General features: G+C 35.6%; 1 long non-coding RNA gene across 3 annotated transcripts; it reads left to right on the forward strand.

Moving 5' to 3' along the window:
• The first annotated feature begins 1,423 nt into the window (after nt 1-1,423).
• On the forward strand, nt 1,424-13,588 carry LOC140976712 (uncharacterized). Of its 3 annotated transcripts, none has more exons than XR_012175302.1 (3): nt 1,424-1,600; nt 12,308-12,693; nt 12,812-13,588. It is a non-coding gene; the product is annotated as an uncharacterized lncRNA (long non-coding RNA). The 3 variants fall into 3 exon arrangements; XR_012175303.1 differs by lacking the exon at nt 1,424-1,600 and adding an exon at nt 11,619-12,031; XR_012175301.1 differs by lacking the exon at nt 1,424-1,600 and having other exon boundaries at nt 11,619-12,693.
• The last annotated feature ends 3,314 nt before the right edge of the window (nt 13,589-16,902 follow it).

Below are 16,902 nucleotides of genomic sequence, written 5' to 3' on the forward strand. Positions count from 1 at the left end.
ACCCAAAATATAACTTATAAGAGTGCCTAAAATTTTAAACTCACACATATTTTGTGAGTGAGTGGAGAGGACTGAGAAAACAGCTTCCGATGCCTTTATTGATCATTAGATAGGCTATCTATTGTTTAGATTTTGAGTTCTTATTTTGAAAAAAAAATATATGATATTTCCTGAAAAAAAAAGAGAAAAAAAATGTTGAAGACCTATGTAATTTTAAAGTTATATGCGACGACCCATTTATCTCTCATAAAAAAAAGAAGAAAAAAAAAGAAAATAAATAGAAAGAGAGAAATATATTGTCCAAATTAAATAAACATGTGGTCAAGAAGCATAAACTTAGTCTGATTCCGTGATGTTGTAAAAAAATAAGGAAAATATATATATATATATATATTAATATTTATATATATATAATAAGAATAACTAGATTTTGAATCAATGGATTTCCTATCTTTTGATTAGTTTGGCTCGTTTGACTGTCTGCATTCTGTAAACCATTTTCTTGAGCATTTATATGTATTCCAACTCCATGAGAGAAATAGTTCCCATGAATTGAAACATTTATTAACCTGTGAGGATATGGAGTTGAGACTCTTATTAGGAATATCTGAAGACCATGTACATCTAATTACCTCAAAATAAGCTTTGAATTGATCAGCTCAGATTATTTCATAAATTATAAATATGATGATCTTGATATAACCTTGAAAGTTTTCAAATTTAATTTAAACACTTGGATAGTTCCGATTACATTTCTATTTAAATTAATCAATATGTTTTGTATTGCTATTAACGTTTAAATTGCTAGGGACTAGCAATAAGCTGGTTGGGTAGTGTGATAAACATAAAAATTGTACATTAATTAAATGTTTTATAATATAAATTCATAGTTTTTGTTTATAAAAAGTTTAAATATTATATATTTTATAATAAATTATATAAAAAATAAGTTGTTGTATAATTATAAGTTTTTACTATTTTTACAGGTTCGATAAAACAAGAATAACATTAGCGTTGCAAATGGGATTAAGATGATTCTTAGACCTGTAGAAAGTTGATGATAATATCTACAATATTGGTGACAAGCATGAGATAAAAATCATCTCACAATTGGGATCAAATTATGTAAGGCCCTAAAATTTATTGTTAATCACATGGCCCTGTTTGTCTCGGTGGATGAGAGAAGGATAAGATCACACATACGCTCTCATCCCTTGTTCCTTTGACTTATTTATAAATATAACATGTCCATAGGCCCGATATTAAATATTGAAATCTTAGTACAAGATATCACACCACCCACTTGAGATGTGTTCTCACGGCTTGTACAGTGTTCTTGATTTTCAATTAATTTCCCCATACTGCCCTCATTAATTGTACTGAGTTAAAAATAAACATATTAAAATAAAGAAAGAACCCTACATGAGGAAGGTCTTTCGGGAACGAGAAAGCTGCGGCATAAGAAAGAATGGGGAAAAAGAAGTATAAAAACTGTGAGCCAAGAAGAAGTTTCAATCGCTTTCTGAGAACAGGGTTGACCGAGCGAGACGCTTTTGAAGAAGGCGTTGTCGAAATACACAATTTCTCTTCAAAAGTAGAGGTGAGCATCTAAAATTTTACAGGAAAAACCTACTGTCAAAGCTACGATTTGTTCTTGTTTTTTGTTTGTTTGTGATATATTTGTCTTGAATTCAAAGTCCATGCTCCCACTTGCAACCTTTTCTTATTTTTCTGTATTTTTTTTCTTAATCTTCTGCATCATCAATCTCCAACCAGTGGTGTTATTTCTTATGTTCCCCATCCTTAACCTCGACGGTCTGTTTAGATTTTCATTACTGCAGATGTGTACTTCGACTTTTTCAATATGTTACTGCATGATTACTCAGATTTGGACATTCATATGTATTATCTACAAAATTTATGACGTGACAGAGACATCTATGTGTCATGGGTGAAGAAGATGGATACACACAAGAGTTGCTAGTGTTGCAACAAATTCTTATAGCTTCCTTTGTGTTCCTGACCATTGTGTCACGTTACTACGCCAAATTTTTAACTAAAAAAAAGGGTAGGACACATAGAAGATGTGTAAGGCATGATGATCCTGAAAGAATAAATGCTCAAGTGAACCACTTATGTAGGATCATTGACATAGGAGATGTCCAATTTATTGTTAATTTGCGAATGACTCGTAATGCATTTGCACGTCTATGCTATCTCCTAACCCATGTCGGTGGCCTAGTGGAATCTAGGTATGTACGAGTTGAGGAAAAGGTTGCCATGTTTTTGTCTATTTTAGCACATCACAAGAAAAATAGGGTAATTGGCCATGACTACCTACGTAGTGTGCATACTGTCAGCGCTCATTTCCACCAAGTGCTAAGATGTGTTTTGAAACTACACCCGTTACTTCTCGTGAAGCCAGATCCAGTGACCGAAGACTGCTCGAACGAAGCTTGGAAAATTTTCAAGGTACAATGATATAAACATTTACTAAACACTTGGTCCCTACAGGTCCTTTTCTCTGTTTTCAAACTACAGCCAGTGTCGTTATCTATCTGAATTGTCGTCGTGTATTTTCACAAACTTTGTAGGGTTGTCTTGGAGCATCGGACGATACCTACGTCAATGTTCAAGTACCTAATAAAGACAAGCCAAGATACAGAACAAAGAAAGGAACAACAGTTGTTAACGTATTGGCAGTGTGCGACCGTAACATGATTTTATTTAAGCACTAACAGGGTGGGAAAGATCGGCGGTAGATGCTAGGGTTCTTAGAGATGCAATTCACCGAGAGGATTGTAATGCCTTATTTTAAAAAAATAAAATAAAATTTTTTTTTTTAAAAAAAGTTACTGTTCACGAGTTACTATTCACGCGCTGTGGCGCATGAATAGTGGCACCTATACGCTGATAGTTCGGGAATTTGGCGCTGAGGCGCAAGAAAATTGCGCTGCAGCGTTACAGACGCGAAAAATCAATATTTAAGTCAACTTTCACCTTCTCCAATCATTTATCCTCTTTCTCCTCCATCGAAACCTTCTTCCCTTACATTTTCGAAATTTCTTCCTTATTTTATGGGAGATTGCTCAAGTAAAAATATGAAATAAAGCTAGATTTGTGATCCTCTCATCACGGGCTTCACGAAGATGTAAGTATTTTCCATTTTTATTCAAGTTTGGAAATGGGTTGAAGTTTAGAATTGATATTTGAGTTGATATTTGAGATATTAAGATGTTGAAGATGTTGTAATTGAGTCGTTTGAATTTAAAATGGATATGAGCATGGTTTCTTGTTTTTGTGCAAGATCAGTTTTTATGCCTACTGTATTTAGGGTATATGGGACGGTTATAATTGGATTTTGATGTTATGGTCTTCATCAAACTTGTAGAACATTAAGCTAGCTTCGATTTGGTTCTTAAATCACTCAATTCCATGAAGAAATGAGTGAGATATGTAATTTTTACTAAAACTGGTATGGAATTCAAAGTTAGTGCAGATTTGTGTACATGCCTTATGTTTATATGAAAGTTATAGAGCATTGTCTTATCTTCGAAATGATAACAAATTGGCTTGATTCCATTGGATATTGAGGAAGTTATGCTAACAATAATAAAGTGTGCCAGAAATTTATTGACGCATAATTCTTGAGAATGATGTTGTATGTTTCAGATTATGAACAAATGGGTAAACGACTTTGTTTGACAAGACTTTGTGAAGAACAATTGTTGGGATTTGAGTTTTCTTGCATATCCAATTCGCGGATCTTGATTTGAATCAATATTGAATTAATTATCAATTTTGAACAGAAACTGCTCTATTTTGATAAATGAACCGAGTTCTTGAGTTATAGTATACTTCAAAGATTCAAGACTTCTCGACTACACCTTTTGATCTCCTTTTGTTAATATTTGAAAGGTATGTTACGGTCGGTAACATACGAGGTAAAAGTATCATTTTTATTTTAAATTGAAAATTCTATGGCTCGATGAAATACTTGTGATTTGATGATGATTGTTGTCTTGAGATGAGTTTAATATGATATCGAGATGATGATATTGATTTGCATCGTTACATTGCATATTGAGCCACTTGTCGATTCAGATTTGATATGGCGGAGGTCGCCTTGCTTTATTGATTTGTTGGACGTATGGGGCTATAGTTGAGTTGGCATAGTGTATGCGGAGGTCGCTGCTATGGCCTGAACACTCTTTATAGGCGCACCATAGTCCTGGGAATGTAGAACACAGCAACCCACCCCGAGCGGATGAGTCGGTGGATGTTGCTGGGGGATTCTCTTCCCTTGGGTACCCTATGACCAGATGATTCACTTGATCTTGAGATTTATTGATAGCCCACAGCTTCTGATCATGCATTGCATTATATTGCATCTTTATGAAATTATATGAACTATTTGTCATTTTAAATCTCATATGTTATTGATTGTATCATACTGGGTTTATACCCACCGGCACGTCGGCTACCTCTTGTTTTCATGTGCTTGACGGTAGGTGAGGCGAGGCTTGGGATGCCAGAGTCCAGCTCCAGGAGAGGAAATACGAGTTAGAGTGGGATTCTCGGGTCTTAGGAGCTATGTGATGATGTTGGATTTCTTTGGTTCACTACTTTATTTTGGCATGTTAAAATTTATATTTCAAGTATTTGAGATCTTTAAATTATTTTAACGATATTTATGTTGGTTGGTGAACCACTGATTATGTATTTTACTCAATCATTTGATTTGTTACATTTATAATAATTAATATTATATGTAAGACCCGGGGCCCCACATTAGGTGGTATTAGAGCATATGATATTTGGGAACAGGGTAAATCGAGTCAGTTCGAATTGCTTGATCATATGATATATTTGCTAGCATTTTCATTGGGCCATACTGTGAAATACATGATTACAATTGAGATATTATATTGTTGAGCTTTATTTGAGATTTTTGAGATTATTGAGTCTCGAGAGCCAGAGATGATTGATACAAGATTGAGATGATTATGATATTGTGATTTTATATGTGTTTGATATATTGTATATCAGACATGGCTACTCGAGGTAGAGGTCGTGGTAGACCTAGACAGAACATACCAGTGGCACAAGATCAGGGCAGTGCTACTCATACTCAGATGGATATAACTCACACTCCGATGGAGATACTGTTAGCCAGATTTCAGTCTTTGCACCCACCGAAGTTGAAGGTTACGGAGAATGCATTAGAGTGTGAGAACTGGTTGGAGAATATGGACAAATTATTTGAATCTCTTGAGTATCCAGATGATCGTAGAATCAAGTTAGTTGTTCATCATTTATTGGATGTTGCTAAAAGTTGGTGGATCATGACCAAGAAAGCTTTAGAGAGTCGAGGTACGATTGTTACCTGGGATATCTTTAAATCTGAATTTTATCAGCGTTTCTTTCCAACATCATACAGGAAAGATAGGGGAGCCGAGTTTGCAAATTTGAAGTAGAGAAATCTGAATTTTGAGGACTATGTCGCTAAGTTCTCAAATTTACTGAGATTTGCTCCTCATGTAGCATCTGATGAAGAAGCTAAGGCCGATCACTTCATAAATGGTCTTAATTCTGATATCTTTACCCTGGTTAATACTGGAAAGCCTAACACTTTTGCTGAGGCTCTTGATCGAGCCAAAGGAGCTGAAATCGGAATCATTAGGCAGAGAGGTTCTCAGTATATGCAACGACCCCAACAGCCACAGAATCGACAGCAGTTCAGGCAGGGTAATAGTAGCGGTAACAGTGGCAACATAAGGGAGCAGTTTAGGGCTAGAGGGAAACAATTTAAGAGGCATGGCAGTAATTTTTCGAGTTCTAGTGGATCGAGACAGTCTGGTTCAGTTCAGAGCACTGGTTATTCAGGCTCGAATTGTGGTCAATGTGGTGGTAGACATTATACCGATCAGTGTAGAGGAGTCTCAGGAGCTTGCCACTTGTGTAATCAGGTGGGACACTATGCTCGAGTGTGTCCTAATCGTGGCAGTGATATATCTCAGAGCGGGGAATCATCGAGACGGACACCTCACCAGAACCGCCAGACCCCAACAGTTCATTCTTATCAGCAGTCAAACCGGTCAGATCAGAACAAACAGAGTGGTAGCCACGGGGTAGGACAACCACCTAGACAACAGGCCCGAGTTTTTGCACTCACTGAGGATGAGGCACATAATGCTCCAGATAATGTCATTGCAGGTAATTGTTTTCTCTCAGGTTATCCTGCTTATGTTTTGATCGATACTGGTGCATCACATACTTTCATAGCTGAGCACTTTGTCTTATTGCATTTCACTGCATTCTATGCCATTATCATCTACATTATCTATTTCTACTCCACTGGGCAAAGTGATGAGGTCAGCAGAAATGATAAGTGGTTGTGAATTTCGTTATGAGGATAATGTCATTGAGCTTGATTGTATTGTGTTGGAGATGTCTTATTTTGACTGCATACTTGGTATTTCCAGATGAAATTCCAGGATTTCCTCCAGTCCGAGAGATTGAGTTCAACATTGAGTTGATGCCAGGTACACAGCCTATTTCTAGAGCTCCTTATAGGATGGCGCCAATTGAACTGAAGGAACTAAAGGAACAGCTTGAGGATTTATTGGCTAAAGGATATATAAGACCAAGTGTTTCACCTTGGGGTACTCCGGTTTTATTCGTGAAGAAGAAAGACGGGTCTATGAGGCTTTGTGTCGATTATAGACAATTGAATAAAGTCACAGTAAAGAATAAGTATCCTTTACCAAGGATTGATGATCTCTTTGACCAGTTGCAGGGTTCTTCAGTATATTCTAAGATTGATTTAAGATCTGGATATCATCAGTTAAGAGTTAGAGAGGCAGATGTGCCTAAGACTGCTTTTCGTACCAGGTATGGGCATTTTGAATTTTTGGTAATGCCTTTTGGGTTGACCAATGCACCTGCGGTATTTATGGATTTGATGAGCCGTGTGTTTCAACGGTATATAGATCAATTTGTTGTGATCTTCATTGATGATATTCTTATTTATTCAAAATCTGAATTTGAGTATGCCGAGCACTTGAGAGCTGTTTTGCAGATTTTGAGAACTGAAAAGTTGTATGCTAAATTATCCAAATGCGATTTTTGGTTGGATAGAGTGGTTTTTCTTGGACATGTGATTTCGAGTGCTGGTATATCTGTTGATCCGAGTAAAGTTGAGGCAGTCATCAATTGGTCTAGACCGACATCAGTTCCTGAGGTCCGTAGTTTATGGGTTTGGCAGGATATTATCGCAGATTTATTGAAAGATTCTCAAAGATTGCGAGGCCAATTACCCAGCTGACACAAAAGAATGCACCATTTATTAGGTCTCAGGCATGTGAGGCTAGTTTTGTTGAACTTAAAAAGAGATTGACTAGTGCTCCAGTTCTGACTATTCCATCAGGTGTAGGAGGATTTACAGTGCACAATGATGCTTCACATCAAGGACTGGGTTGTGTATTAATGCAGCATGGTCGTGTTGTTGCATATGCTTCACGACAGTTGAAGTCACATGAGTCTAAATACCCAGTACATGACTTGGAACTAGCAGCAGTGGTTTTTGCTCTAAAGATTTGGCGTCACTACTTGTATGGGGAGACATTTGAGATATTCACTAATCATAAGAGTTTGAAATACCTCTTTTCACAAACGGTGCTGAACATGAGACAGAGACGTTGGTTAGACTTGTTAAAAGACTATCATGATTGCGAAATAAAATATTATCCAGGCAAGTCTAATGCAGCAGCCGATGCTTTGAGCAGAAAAGTATGCAGTATGTCCTTGATCACTAGCAGTGTATCTGATCTAGTAGAAGACTGTTGTCTTTCTGGTTTGGATTTTGTGGTAGATACTCAACCTGTAAGAGTATTTGTGATTCAGGCGGAGCCAGAGTTGTTTGTAAAAATTAAAGAGGCCCAAAGGATAGATCAAAGCATTAAGAAATCAGTTGAACTCGTCAGATCAGGACATCGGTCAGAATTTCAGGTCAATACTGATGGTATTTTGTTTGTGAATGATCGTATTGTAGTTCCTAATATTTCAAAATTGAAGATACAGATTTTGTGTGATGCTCATTGCAGTAAGTTTAGTGTACACCCTTGACGTAAAAAGATGTACAATGACTTGAAGAAACAATTTTGGTGGAAAAGAATGAAATCTGACATAGCAGAATTTGTATCTCGATGTTTGAATTGTCAACAAGTGAAAGCAAAAAGGAAGCGACCAGGAGGTCTTCTGCATAGCCTTAAGGTTCCAGAATGGAAGTGGGACCATATCACCATGGACTTTGTCATGAAATTGCCGAGGTCGTCGAGGGGTTGCGATGCATTTGGGTTATCGTTGACAGATTAACCAAGTCTTCGTTTTTCATTCCTTATCAGATGACATATAGGCATGATCAGATGGCTAGATTGTACATCAGAGAAGTATTGTGATTGCATGGTGTGCCTAAGTCCCTTGTATCAGATCGTGATCCTAGGTTTTCCTCTCATTTTTGGCAGAGTTTACAAGAGGCCTTGGTACTCGTTTGCATTGGAGTACAGCATATCATCCTCAGATAGACAGACAGTCAGAACGTACTACTCAGACATTAGAAGATATGCTAAGAGCTGTAGTGATGGATTTCGGTATTGGTTGGCAGGATTCGTTACCACTTGTCGAGTTTTCATATAACAACAGTTATCAAGTGAGCATTGGAATGTCACCATTTGAAGCACTATATGGCAGGAAGTGTCGATCTCCTTTGTATTGGGACGATTTATTTGAAGCACCAATTGTAAGACCTGATATGATAAGAGATATGACAGAGAAGGTGAAATTGTTTCAGAGTCGTATGCGAGCTGCTCAGGATAGGCAGGCTAAGTATGCGAACATCAGGAGACGACCATTAATTTTTGAGAAAGGTGACAGAGTTTTTCTGAAAATATCTCCTTTCCGTGGTACAGTTAGATTTGGAAAGAAAGGAAAATTATCACCAAGATTTGTAGGTCCGTATGAAATTTTAGAACGTGTTGGTGATTTGGCTTATAGATTAGCTCTTCCTCCTGCATTATCAGGTGTTCATGATGTTTTTCATGTGTCTATGTTGAGGAAATATCATCCAGATCCTTCTCATGTACTTCTACCTGACGAGGTTGAGTTAGATCAGACTTTGAACTATATTGAGAGACCGATTAAAATTCTAGATAGAAAAGATAAGCAACTCAGAAATAAATTGAAATCGTTGATTAAAGTACAGTGGAACAGACATGGTGTCGAGGAGGCAACTTGGGAATTTGAAGAAAAAATGAGACATAAATATCCAGAGTTATTCAAATGAAGTATGCTTCTATTTTCGGTATTGATCATCATATCGTAGACTTGAAATTGATGATTTGATTTCGAGGACGAAATCTATTTTTAGAGTGGAGAAATTGAAATGCCTTATTTTTTTTTTTTTAAAAAAAGAAGTTACTGTTCACGAGTTACTATTCACACGCTGCGGCGCTTGAATAGTGGCGCCTAGGCGCTGATAGTTCGGGAATTTGGCGCTGCGGCGCTACAGACGCGAAAAATCAATATTTAAGGCAACTTTCACCTCCTCCAATCATTTCTCCTCCATCGAAACCTTCTTCCCTTCCATTTTCGAAATTCCTTCTTTATTTTATGGGAGATTGCTCAAGTAAAAATATGAAATAAAGCTAGATTTGCGATCCTCTCATCACAGTCTTCACGAGGATGTAAGTATTTTCCATTTTTATTCAAGTTTAGAAATGGGTTGAAGTTTAGAATTGATATTTGAGTTGATATTTGAGATATTAAGATGTTGAAGATGTTGTAATTGAGTCGTTTTAATTTAAAATGAATATGAGCATGGTTTCTTGTTTTTGTGCAAGATCAGTTTTTATGCCTACTGTATTTCGGGTATATGGGACGGTTATATTTTGATTTTGATGTTATGGTCTTCATCCAACTTGTAGAGCATTGAGTTAGCTTCGATTTGGTTCTTGAATCACTCAATTCCATGAAGAAATGAGAGAGATGTGTAATTTTTACTAAAACTAGTATGGAATTCTGAGTTAGTGCAGATTTGTATACATGCCTTATGTTTATTCAAATTCTGGTATTAATCGGTTGGGATTCTGAATTTGATGTTCGAATAAAAGTTATAGAGCATTGTGTTATCTTCGAAATGATAACAAATTGGCTTGATTCCATTGGATTTTGAGGAAGTTATGCTCAAAATAATAAAGTGTGCTAGAAATGTGTTGACGCAGAATTCGTGAGAATGATGTTGTATGTTTCAGATTATGAACAAATGGATAAACGACTTTGTTTGACTAGACTTTGTGAAGAACAATTGTTGGGCTTTGAGTTTTCTTGCATATCCAATTCGCGGATCTTGATTTGAATCAATATTGAATCAATTATGAATTTTGTACAGAAACTGCTCTATTTTGATAAATGAACCGAGTTCTTGAGTTATAGTATACTTCAAAGATTTAAGACTTCTCGACTACACCTTTCGATCTCCTTTTGGTAATATTTGAAAGGTATGTTCCGGTCGGTAACATACGAGGTAAAAGTATCATTTTTATTTTAAATTGAAAATTCTATGGCTCGATGAAATACTTGTGATTTCATGATGATTGTTGTCTTGAGATGAGTTTAATATGATATCGAGATGATGATATTGATTTGCATCGTTACATTGCATATTGAGCCACTTGTCGATTCAGATTTGATATGGCGGAGGTCGCCTTGTTTTATTGATTTGTTGGACGTATGGGGCTATAGTTGAGTTGGCATAGTGTATGCGGAGGTCGCTGCTATGGCCTGAACACTCTCTATAGGCGCACCATAGTCCTGGGATTGTAGAACACAGTAACCCACCCCGAGCGGATGAGTCGGTGGATGTTGCTGGGGGATTCTCTTCCCTTGGGTACCCTATGACCAGATGATTCACTTGATCTTGAGCTTTATTGATAGCCCACAGCTTCTGATCATGCATTGCATTATATTGCATCTTTATGAAATTACATGAACTATTTGTCATTTTAAATCTCATATGTTATTGATTGTATCATACTGGGTTTATACTCACCGGCACGTCGGCTACCTCTTGTTTTCATGTGCTTGACGGTAGGTGAGGCGAGGCTTGGGATGCCAGAGTCCAGCTCCAGGAGAGGAGATACGAGTTAGAGTGGGATTCTCGGGTCTTAGGAGCTATGTGATGATGTTTGATTCTTTGGTTCACTTCTTTATTTTGGCATGTTAAAATTTATATTTCAAGTATTTGAGATCTTTATATTATTTTAACGATATTTATGTCGGTTGTGAACCACTGATTATGTATTTTATTCAATCATTTGATTTGTTACATTTATAATTATTAATATTAGATGTCGGACCAGGGGCCCCACAAGGATGGTCTAAAAGTTCCGCGAGGTGTGAATTATTTTTCATTATAATACTCTATCATGTTAATTGGTGCATAATACGAAAGGACCACAAATTATATATTTTAAATTTTGTGTTACTTCTACCTTATAACATGTGTGTAGCTCATTCCAAATCTTTCCTAACTTAGGCAAAACTTTACCGGATGGTACTATCTATGTGATAATGGTTATGCAAACGTCGATGGATTCTTAACACCTTACAGGAGAACAAGGTACCATATGGATGACTGGGCAGTTGGAGTTAGAGGTCCACAAAACTTCAAAGAATATTTCAACTCAAAACATTGTCGTGCACGTAATGTAATTGAAAGAGCATTTGGTCTATTAAAGAGACGGTGGGCAGTACTACGGAGTCCGACATTTTATCCTTTGCAAGTTCAAAACCATATGATATTGGCATGTATGTTGTTACATAATTTCATCCGTCTTGAAATGCCTGAAGACCCACTAGAAGGGGTTGATGAAGTAATTAATGTCACAACAGAAGCTGCTGAAGAGGAATTTATTGACAATATCGAGTCTTCCCCAACTTGGGATTTGTGCAGAGATAACCTTGCAATGTCGATGTATAATAATTAAGTATCATACCAAATCTAGAACATAAACTTAACTGTATTGTAATACTTGTTGTGTTGCTTGCAAGCAAGAGTTGTTCGTCGTTATCACAGTTGTGTTGTTGCACTCCTGATGACACGAGTGTTGGGTATATATTTTATGTGATTCATGATCTAAATTTATGCCATTATATTTTTCTCTTTATTATCATTGTGGAGATGGTTATTTTCTTCTTAATCTATGAATCAATGTGCTACTTTAATTCGTCATTATTTTCTTATTGGCAGGTACTACAGGAACACAAGTAAATATGGACATTGGAACATGTAGCAGTACAATGTGTAACAAGGTGAAGAAAACTGAAAAAAGTCGTCGGGTGTGGAGTGCTCGTGAGGAGGAAGTATTGATACAATCATTGAAAGAAGCAATTGCAAATGGATGGAAAAGTGAGAACGGTTTCAAGTGTGGCTACTTGAATTTTCTGGAGAAGGCAATAATGAAAATATTCCCAGGGACCGACTTACGAGGTTGTCCACATATCAACTCGAAAATTCATGTATGAAAAAAAAATCATGGCACATTGGTTACCATGTTGAGTAGAAGTGGAATGGGGTGGAATGATACACAAAAAATGATCGAGGCATCAGATGAAACGTGGGACGCATTTGTTAAGGTGACGATTACTTGAACGTAAACTATTTGTTTACGTTTTTATTTTACATTACATATATTTTGTGTAAGATATTTTAATTATAAAACTGAATCTCTTTTATTTAAAATATAATTGACAGATTGATAGTAGTGTCAAAACATGGCGATTCAAGTCATGGCCACATTATACAGATTGGTGTGAAATTTTTGGATTTGATCGTGCAACAGGGGAGAGAACATCAACTTTCTTAACTGCAGTTCAACAAGTTCTAAACATCGAGGATGTCATAGGAGGTGACGTGAATATAGGATTCGAAGACATACCTCTGAACATGGAGGGTGGTGGTGAGTCTAATTCTGTTGCAAATACTAACTCCTTCACAGCATCGAAGAACCAAAAGGTAGCTAAAAATAAACGAAAACAAGCAACACAAGGTGAAGAATTATTTTGTTGATGCCATCAATAACTTTACTGCTATGACAAAAGAGGCAATAGCTGATCTTGGTAAGCGTCTTAGTCATGACTACGAGATCGCGATGCCTGTTTCAAAGGACGTACTGGAAGTGTTACAAAAGATTCCTGGACTAAGCAAGGGTGAGAAGCAAATTGCAGCAGAGATATTGATAGAGAAACCAAAGAAGTTAGCATTGTTCTTCAGCCTTCACGACGATGAAAAATTATCGTTTGTGCGAAGGATTACTAAAACTGATTGATAGTGCTGTGTTCGTATTATCTTGTTGCTTTCTATTTTACCTTCCCCTTTTGTTCATGTGGTATTGAAATATTTGTATTTTGCTATGTTGAAATAACTGTGCTGCGTCATGATATGTGACTTCCACTTTGTTGGCACATGTATATGGATTTATTTGGGGAAGAAATGTTATATGGTATTCCAGAAAGTGAATGTCTTGTTCATAGAATTTTCAGATTACTTGTATCTAGTAATATATGTGCAGCTTTTAGATCAACAATATTTGATCTAAATTTTCATAAAAATATGATATACTTATAATTATACATTGATGTTGGGTTATGAAGAGAATTAATAGACGTAGAATATAGACTAAAAAATAATATTTTTCATGAGTCGAGTCAGAGATGCATAATTACAATTTGTTGAACTAAATTTGTTGTATGAGTTTAATGACTCTTTATAAACAATTATAAACTTTCATAATTTTTATTAAATAATATGAGATATAGGTATCATCAAATATTTAATATGATATAACATGAATAAACAACTATTTTAGCAAAATGGGTGCGCTACACATGATCCATCCAAGATATAAAAATAAATTTATTTATATTATATCTAAACTTTTGTACCAATTCGAAAGGAGAAATGGAAACGAATGGAGATTGGCGATGAAGATGTATTTAAATATAATCCCCACCATGCACCTACACGTGGTTTACGCTTGCCTTATCGACAAGTAATTGGCCATATGATGCCAGCCTTTTTATTAAACAACTTTTAATGCTATATATGTTTTGATGACGATTCACCAGTATTTTGATGACCCATTTGGTAACTTGTTTTTTATATGCACCAGACATGTTTGATAGCACAAGAATTCCTTCGCTGTGCATGGACAATCGAATTGAAAGTCAAGTTGTAGGCTTCCACGTACCGTTTTCGTACAATTGTGCTTCTCAACGTGGTTTCAAAGATTTTAAATAAAAAAACAGGAAGATGAATAAGCAACTGTGTGAGAAATGAGAAATTGAAGATTGCACTCACACGTACTAAAATAAAACGCATTAATAATTAATAATTCTTATGACACAATATAGCAAATACATTTGTACTTAACCATTAATAAGGTGTGTGCAAACCTTTACCACAAGCTTTACAACAAATACACAAAAAGGACCGCAGCAAACTTACGTCAACTTTCAATCTACCATAACATATAGACATTGTTGAGAAGCCACAAAAGAAAAAAAAAAAGGTCACACACACCATGAGATTAAATATCCAACAAGACTCTCAGCCATTTTTTTTCACAGGTGAGCAACTAGACTGTGAGCTTTGGATATCAGTTGTTTTGAAATCGCACTCGTTACCCACACCGCTCACCGTGCAATGCAAAGTCTTCATCCGACTACAGCCACCAGTTTCAACATGTAGAAGCACATCATTCTTTGCTGTCAGCCTCTCGTTATCACATGAGATTTTCTCTCTGCACACGAAACAGCTACATCTTGGGCACAAATGGATTTTTTGCGTTTGGGAGGGGATGGTAAAATCTCAATTTCGTCGTCTGAAGTGAGATAAACGTACCCGAAGTCTTCTTTCCAGTAACTGGGCAATAGATATTTCCAACTACTTGTAACACTATCATCAGAAGCTTGTTTCTTTTTCTTACTCATTCTCAAATTCAAGTAGATGAGGAAGAACGATATTTGAATATAATATTAGGTCTCCTCTATGCACTTCATCTCTTACGTTTGTAAGCTTTAAATAGAGAATATGTAATCACAACTAACTCATTAAAGGCAGTCAAAACACAAATGTCAAACTTGAGTTAAATTGATTTGAAACGTGGAGTAATAAGATTCTTCAAAATGAAATCTTTTGGTAGTTGGATAATTTAAATGCATGTAATAATTATCAAGTTCATTCATTTACATAAATGCTAGAATAACGCATTTTATGGTGGAAAATAGGACTCATGTGCCAGTTATAAAAATCATACGTACGAAAGTAGACACATTAATAAAACAAAATAGGAAGGATACATACATTCATTTCATGTGCTACATTAATAATGACAAGTACATTACATCTGAAGAAGCATATGCACTATCTTAAAAACAACTGGTACTTTGTGCTTAATATTATTGAAAAATATTAAAAAGGATGTCACAAAGGATCAATACCTTGAAAAAAAATGAGTATGCATTACTAACCCGCATTGAAATCAAGTGTCATGGTTGGTGGGTATAACCAAATGTATATATCTTGCATTAACTTGCTTCAAATGCAAAGATTGTTACAATCGTATCATACATTTTCCAAGCAAAAAAACTGTGACAACTCATGTCAGAAGCAAGATACGTCATATATAAACCCACGATTAACATCCCAGAAACAGTAGCAGCTTAAACGATCCAAACGTATAGTGCTCTAACATAGAAACACGTTCAGCAATGCATCTTACTTGGAAATAATTAAAACTAATATTGCTAAAAGGATGACACAAAGCAAAGAGGAAAAGCAACCAAAACAACAACATATTTGCTCTTCAAGTAATTTCGGGGCTAGTTGGACATGTTTGGGAAGGTTTGAGGGCGAGATTGACCTGTGGTCGATATTCGATGTCGGTGACTCAGCTTGGTTTGACGACTCATTGAAGGGAGGCTGAGTGTGCATGTACCGACCCGAAAATCAGACTACGTATAAGCCATGCATAATTATTAATATTTAAATTTAAAAATGATTTATATATATATATATATATGTGAAGGGTCTAATTCATTTTGATATTTGACAAGTCATAACTATTTATTTTAAATGTAAAAGTTTAGTTTTATCTTTTCAGTTAAATACGCGGGACGGACCGGAGTTTGGAAATTAGAAATAAGATTAATAATAAGAAAAATNTATATATATATATGTGAAGGGTCTAATTCATTTTGATATTTGACAAGTCATAACTATTTATTTTAAATGTAAAAGTTTAGTTTTATCTTTTCAGTTAAATACGCGGGACGGACCGGAGTTTGGAAATTAGAAATAAGATTAATAATAAGAAAAATATTCCTAAATTTAATCTAAGTCAAGGAATAATTTAATTTAAAGAAAAAGAATGTTTTAGAATTTATTAAATTAATTGGAGTCAAGTTAGTAAATAAATCCTATTAGGTTCAATACTTAATTAAAGCTTAAATTAAAATATGTAAACAAGTGTGGATAAATTAATCTAGATATAATATAGTCAAGAAATTTAACATAGCATTTAAATACCTAAAAAAAAATTTTAAACCATGCAATGTAATACAATAATTAATCAAGGTCATACAGTGCAAAATGGTGGGTGAATTTCGGTCCATGCCTAAACAAATTCAAAAATGTTAGTAGCACCCCATTTAAGCCATTCTTAACTACACTTCATGGTGTATTCATTTACCCTCTTAATTCACCAAGTAATAGTAATTCAAATATTATAGCACACCACGTTTATCCTCAACTTACTACCTAGCAAATCAACGTGTGTAAGCAAC

Source organism: Primulina huaijiensis, chromosome 5, assembly GCF_012295235.1.
Source record: "Primulina huaijiensis isolate GDHJ02 chromosome 5, ASM1229523v2, whole genome shotgun sequence".
Lineage (NCBI taxonomy): Eukaryota > Viridiplantae > Streptophyta > Magnoliopsida > Lamiales > Gesneriaceae > Primulina > Primulina huaijiensis.